Source organism: Cuculus canorus, chromosome 2 (genome assembly GCF_017976375.1).
Source record: "Cuculus canorus isolate bCucCan1 chromosome 2, bCucCan1.pri, whole genome shotgun sequence".
Taxonomy (NCBI): Eukaryota; Metazoa; Chordata; class Aves; order Cuculiformes; family Cuculidae; genus Cuculus; species Cuculus canorus.
Genome location: NC_071402.1, coordinates 41,501,916 through 41,509,317, shown reverse-complemented (window position 1 = coordinate 41,509,317; position 7,402 = coordinate 41,501,916). Strand labels below are relative to the sequence as shown.

The 7,402-nt window shown below is 39.8% G+C and overlaps 1 long non-coding RNA gene across 1 annotated transcript; it reads right to left on the bottom strand.

Annotated features, from left to right (window-relative positions):
* Positions 1-262: 262 nt before the first annotated feature.
* Positions 263-7,349, bottom strand: LOC128851299 (uncharacterized). Its single transcript, XR_008448624.1, has 3 exons — positions 4,887-7,349; positions 4,621-4,769; positions 263-3,044 (listed from the first exon to the last, which is right to left on the bottom strand). It is a non-coding gene; the product is annotated as an uncharacterized LOC128851299 (long non-coding RNA).
* Positions 7,350-7,402: the final 53 nt, after the last annotated feature.

Here is a 7,402-nt window from a genome sequence, read left to right as displayed (position 1 = left end):
AAAAACAAAAACAAAAAACTGAAAAAAAATAATATAAAAACGCAGCTACAGCTTTAGGATCCTCAGATATGAACTGCGAGGCAAGAAGGTTCAATGAGTAGTTCCAGAGAAACAACATATCCTATAGAATTTTATTGAAAATACTAATTATGAAACACAGTGAATAAATTTAAAATCATAATAACCCAGAGGTACCACAAAAGAAATACATATACAATTGTTATGAACTTAACAGAAAGAATATAATAAAGTTACCAGTCATTTAAAGTTTTTGCTTAAAAAGAAGCTCTACGAAGTGGCCAGCCTATTACTGCTACAACTTTCTCCAGCTTCAGATGTTAAATTGTAAGCAAAGGCATCCTTCCACCTGCAGGTCAGGACCTTGGCAGAAGCAAGTGTAGTGCCAGTGGAAAACCCCTACATGGAAGACCCTTTTATTGCAGAAGCACTAAAACTAAACCGTTTTACTACAGACAGGCAAGGGCATGTGCCTAATTTGCCACCCTGATTCTGGAAGGCTAGATCCATTAGATAAATTTTTGTTACCCTGCAGTTACTTCAACCAGTAGGATCTTGTTTTGTGGTCAGCAGTGGTTGGTGAGGTGAAAAATTAATTGCTTCTATAACCTCTATCCTATGGCCATGTCCTTTGACTTGTCCTTCTTTGACATCACTTTTTGGCCTGAAAGCATAATAAATCTCCACAGAAGTCTTGCATTCTTTATGCAAATTTGCAACTCACTCTTTAGATTAGAAACAATCTTTTTACTCAGTGTGTACATACTATTGAATATAACAGGTCTATGACTAGGGCTCTTATACAAGGCTGAAAGCCCGATGAACTTGCAGGCCAAAATGCATAAGCAACAGTAAAGCATAAAGTTATTATTTTCAGAGCTATACTGCAAAACAGAGCTGTAATAAAGCACTATAAAACTTCCTTATCAGAACAGTCACAAAAGGCTTCACCTGTAAAAACTAGCCCAATTCAAAGAGGAAAAATTCTTTACAATAACAAAGAATTAAATCGACACATCTTTAAATCAATTTTTGCAGCTATACCAAATGTGTTCATAATCTCAGGATGTGGTCTTTTCTGGCTTAAACTATATCAGCAGTACTTCCAAAAGTGTAAATGAATAGTGGCAGCTTGTAAAATAAATGGCCTGGTCCATTATCTAGGACTATGTAGCCAGATAAAATTTGACTGAATGTACTACCATACAAAAAGAGGAATATAAAACGTTAAACCAAAGACTGACAGTGGCAGATAACTGGCAAGACCAAACAGGTACTGTTCCAATTAATTATGGGTCCCACAGGATTCAAAGGTGCTTTGAAGACAGCAGGCACTGATAATACTCATTTAGGCTGTGAAGACATATGGAACCACAGACAATCAAACGCAGGGCACAAGCATTATAAAAGTTACCTGTTATCTTTCTATTCTTTCTGGCTTTTGACTCCAAGCATGAGCTAGAAGATGTTTTATGAAGGAATTAAAGGTACCAGCAAGAACAAATGGCACTCTCCAGAAGTGCAACAAACCATTTATCTGTTCTGTGGCAGTTTCTCCACTCTAGTAAAATGTCACATAAGCTTATTTGACCTGGTTTATACAGAAAAAGAAAAGATACCACAACCCCACTAACACCACACACACACATAAAACCAAACCAAATGAAAGGAAAAAAAACCCAACAACAAACCAAAAAAAAAAAAAACCACCACCCACTGAGCCCTTCACTCTATAAAAGTAAGAACCATTAAAATTTATATTCTGCCCTGGAATCAAAGGATATGGAGCTGTGACAAAAGCATCCTTTTTTTTTTTGTTTTCCAGTAGACTTTCTCTTAAACACTTTTGCTTTGCTTCTGTGAAAGTTAAGTAATTCTTGTTTAACAGTGCTATTGTTTCACTGTAATTTCAAATGCTGAAAAAACATAACAACTAAGGCAACCACAATGATTACAAGAACCTACATCTCCCACAGATTTGTCTAACAACACAATCTGAGTACAACTACAGCATACTTAGAAGATGCTGTCCATTACTAGAAAGCTGGGACTTAAGATCTTAAAGTCTTAAAGACTTAAGATTCTTTGAAAAGGTAAATAGGAGATCAAAAACGCACCATATATAAGTAAAAGGCCTAAATGACAGGCCTGGATAGCATGCTTGCTTTGTGTCCTTCTAAACATTTGTTTGGCTCATCAATCATTTAAAGAAAACATTGATGGCCTCTTGTATTTCAAAATAAAAGTGAAAAAAATGTTATGTGCTGAATAAGAATTAAGAATGAAAGTTTTGGGGGACTATAAAAGAGTTTACTTCTTACTAAGACAGTGTTGCCACATAAAATTACTTTTTTGTGTGCCAGATCACTCCTATCTAAGTGTCAAAGGGGACTCTGACACAGGAAAAAAAAAAAAAATCTCTCACAGATGGTCACAAAATCATATGTCAAACTACTTGACCTTATAATTTGCATTTGCTTAGTGGGCTCGAGCTGTTATGAAAAAAAGTGACAAGGAGATAAAACTGAGATACCTCTAGTTCTGCAAGCCATTAATATTATTTGAGTATATGGCCATTTATATATTGGCAAATACCTTTCTAGTGTACCATAGGCTCTCTGAAGCTTAAGCCCAACTGTATATCCCTCTGTGTACATCTGCAACTGGAGAATTGATATTTCCTCCATTTCTCCACTTTATTAGACTATATTCAAGCACTTACTATGCCACGATTTTCCACAGATATGTCACCATTTGCTGCCTTTTCTCCCACACTTCATTGGACTAATGTCCTTTAAGCCATCCTTTTTCTTGTAAATGTGAAACAAAAGACTGAAAAGGTACAGAACACCAGGCAGAAAAACCTCAGGTACAAAGATCATTATAATTGACATTTGGAACAGCCAGAACCATTGCACACACTGCAGAAAGTCATCCAGACTCTTCAGCTGAATCCATTCTTCTGACAGATAAATTACAGAGATTAGAGATTCTCACGTATGGTGTTCAGGTCTACATATCCCTTCCTGCTAAGAGAAAATATAGTGCATTGAGTTAAACACTCTATTAATCCTCTCAGCTTATTCACTAAAAAAATATGATAGAATTACTTGTCTTTTGTAACACATAACTTAGAAAATTTTACTCTGTTTAAATACTGTTCTTAATCTTCTCATCTGCATATAAAACAAGACCTTGACAAATGACTTGTTTCTTATATTATAGTCAGACACATATATAAAAACACAGAATCATTTAGGTTGGAAAAGACCTTTTAAGATCATCGAGTCCAATCACTAACCTAATGCTGCCAAGTCCACCATTAAACCGTGTCCCCAAGAACCACATCTACACATCTTTTAAATACCTCCAGGGATGGAGGATCAACCAGGTCCCTGGGCGGCCTGTTCCAATGCTTGACAAGCCTTTTGGTGAAGAGTTTTTTCCTAATATCCAGTCTAAACCTGCCCTGGTGCAGCTTGAGTCCATTTCCTCTTGTCCTATTACTCATTACTTGGGAGAAGAGACCAACACCCACTTCGCCACAACCTCCTTCAGGTAGTTGTAGAGAGCCATAAGGTCTTCCCTCAGCCTCCTCTTCTCCAGGCTAAACAACCCCAGTTCCCTCAGCCACTCCTCACAAGACTTGTTCTCTAGACACCTCAGCAGCTTTGTCGCCCTTCTCTGGACATGCTCAAGGACCTCAATGTCTTTCTTGTAATCCTATAATTTCCTCCAAGAAAACAGTGAAGGTTCTTTGCTATAAGTTCTTATATAAACATATAACAATACTCAGCTTGACTCGGAAATATTTATTTTATTCCTCCAGCACTTCTCACGCACTGTATGAGAGAAGTGCATTTAAGGCTGGAGCTCAGGACTACATGAGCAGGTAAGAGTTACTGTGAGAATATCTTCTATTTTATACACATTGCATATGTTTGCATTTGCTTTATTCTTAAAAGGTAAGGATGCTATTCCAGCATCCCTCAACTTATTGTTATTTGATCAGTATCTATAATGGAAGTTAGCCTTCAAAAGGGATTTAATAAGACAGAAATAATGAAGGGCTTTAAAGTCAGCTGGGAGGCAAAGCCATATTCTGAGAAGGACAGATAAAAGCAGCAAAGCCAGGATTACTGGGAAGTGGAGGCCCTCACTACTGCCTAAGATACAAAAAAAAATAGCAAAAGTTAGGTCCAAGAAGGGCTTTGAAGCTGAGACCAAAATGGTAATGTGAGACCAAGAAGCAGGGAACAGATAATAGGTGAGGAAAGCAGAGAAGGAAGCATTTTGGAACAGGACCTGCCAGAAGAAGTCAAGAGCAGAAGACAGAAATCGAGGACAGAAGAGGGCAGGCAGCCTGGGGAGCAGTCTACAGAGCCACTTGTTGTTTTGGCTTCATTTCTGTGGATCATCTCAGGTTCCACTGGAGGGACGTATCAACTCGATGTGAAGCAATCATACAGTAATAGAATATCTCGTGTTGGAAGGGACCCAATTGTTCACTTATCCTTCCATTAAGGGAAACATCACAAAAAGCTGGGAGAAGCCACATTCAAAATGAAAAAGGTGACTTCTCTGGAGATATTCAAAACCCACCTGAACATATTCCTGTGCAACCTGCTGTAGGTAAAACTGCTTTAGCAGAGAGTTGGACTAGATGATCTCCAGATGTCCTTTCCAATTGTGACCACTCCGTGGTTGTGTGAAATCTCTTGCAACAGCCGACAAACAGGTGGAATTTATCGCTTCATGATGAGCCCAGGGGAAAACTATAATTAGCATGAGGAAAAATCCACTTTCTTACTAAACAGGCCATATGCCATCAGTTGCACATGGCTGGGGAATGGTACATCTAGCCTTACCTGCTGGTGGCTTGTCCTGGGGGCTGCAGGATACCAGGCTTGGATATTATAAAAAAACAACTATCTTGTTCTTATGCAAAAGTATTCTCTGCATTTCACTTGAAAAGTAGTATTGTTTCTTTAAGAAAAGGAGTATAATAATACTCAAAATGTTTTGCAATTCACAATTCAACATTTAAACATTCAGTACATGGTTGCTGCTAAACAGTTTGCACTGCAACATTTTTACTTTACTGCTTTTCCAGTTTTGAAATATGAAGGTGATATAGCATCCTTACTACCAATGCAGTTACACCACTACAAGTGCTAGAACTGGTGTAGTCTTTCCCTGTATCTGTGAAGTATTTAATTACTGTAGCAACTGATATATACAAGTACTGATTAATGATGTGATGTAATTTAATATATTTAGTTATATCAGATGTAAGAAGGTGTATGATTGAAGGTACAATTAGTTTTGTTGGTAAGTGGAAGGAATTTGTTGTTGGATGGTAGTTGTACTACTGTCATCTGAACAGTCAGTCCTTCTGCCTCTAAACTCTGCTTTGTGGATTTCCCATGAGATGTCTTACAAATCCTGAGGATATCTTGCAGCCTCATGAGGCTGTGCAGCCTTGTTACCTGAACAGTGATGATGCAAATGGAAGGAGACAGCACAACAGGCAAATCACACAGCATATTATACACTGAATGTAGCCAATGCAAAGTCCAGTGTCCCAGCTTGTCAAGAGGAAACACCTTGCAGAGGGCCTGAAAACAGGGAAGGCATGTAATACTTCTTGTAATACTCGCTCAGTGCCCAGTAGGAAGGCTACCAGGTAAGAAGAGATGACAAAGTCCATAATTATTATCTGAAAAATACTGTCTTGGTGATGTCCAGGAAGGCTTTGTAATGGTCTTCAGAGTTCTGTATTTCATGCATTTTACAGATATGTTCTGAATAATCTAAGTAGAGCTGAATAGTCCATCACTCAGAGTTTTGTGTAGAAAATCTTTCAGACCTTCTGCATCATTGTATAAAGCCTCTACAGTGGATAAAATTTGATCCTGCCAGGCAAAATCCCATGGTCTGGTCAACATTGCACTTCCCCTACTGTCCTACCAGCCTCCTTTTCTGAACACCTTCCAACTCTCAAAAGAGGTCAGCAGGTCTCCCAAATGAGTCCTCCCAGGTTATATCCTATCCACTGCTTGAAACAAGACTTCACGGGAAAGAAAGGAGAGGACAAAACACAGTTAACCTGTATCCCTGCATTGTATCACACGGCTGCTTCCCAATGTTTTCCTGACTCCCCACTCAACTGCTGCCTCCATCAACTGCTGCCTCCAACGCTTCACTCGCACCTTGTTCTGCCTTCTCCCAGTCCCCTTTGCTCATCAGGCTTGGTTTTCATTTCAGTTCCCTCTGTCTGCCCCATCCCCACTCTCTCCTGATTTTAAACCCTCCTATTGCTTCTGCTCCACTCACTACTCCAAGATGTTTTGCTCAGGCTTTCCACTTCTGTTTCCCACTCCCAGTTCTGCCATTTTTTTGCTGCAATATCTTTTGTTGCAGATTTTTGTTGCCATCTCCTTTCCTCCTTTCTTCTGACTCTGAACATCATTAACATACAAATATTCCTCATAGGGAGTCACTGAAAGTGCAAGAAGTCGTAGAACTACCACTGCCCTTGCACTGGCAGTCACAGCTACAGCTCTCAAAGGCCAAGCCCAGCCCAGCTTCTCTGCAGACCCAAGGCAAAATGAGTGTGCCAGATTTGATACAAGTAGTTACTATTACAAAAAGTGATTTTATTTTGATTTAAGTTGAAGTACAGTTAAGTTTGCTCTAAGTAGTTGTGATTTTTTGGAGGTTAGACAGAACGTCTCTCTGATAGCGTGTTTTTTTTCTCTCATAGCATGTTTTCTTTTAGACAGTGTTTTATTTTCCAGACACTGTTCATTCTTTAGAGATGATAGCATCTTGTGTGAAGTATGATCTGTCCTGAGCAGATGTCTCTTCTTCTGTAATCACCTCTGTTTGGAGTTTCTTCCTATCTCACATCCAAGGTCAGGCAGAGAGCTGGAGCCAGCTCCAAATTAGCAAGAGTTTTGCCTGTTGTGAAGTGTCATAACATTAAAATTAGAATTTGGAAAGTAACTGAATATGCATAAGATTTCCGGGGAAATTTATCCATATGCATGTGAGTGAGAAATACATTCTGTAACCGGCTTTTGTCTCGTTACACATGATTGATGGAGATCGCTCCCTCGTGTTGCCCAGGCCTGATAAAGGACATTGTTTCCTAAAACTCAAAACGACTATTGGAGAGTTTATTTGCCGGCATTTTCGGTGTGAGAGGCTGAACCCTCCGCCCGGTGCAGCGGCCGCTCCTTTAGTGAAAACCCCTCCACGGTCGCAGCCGAGCAGGCTGGGCTCGGCTCGGGGCTTGGGGCTCCGCTGGGCTCGGGGCTCGACTCGGGACTCGGCTTTGCTCCGCGCGGCTCCACTCGGGGCGCAGCGGGGCTCGGCTCGG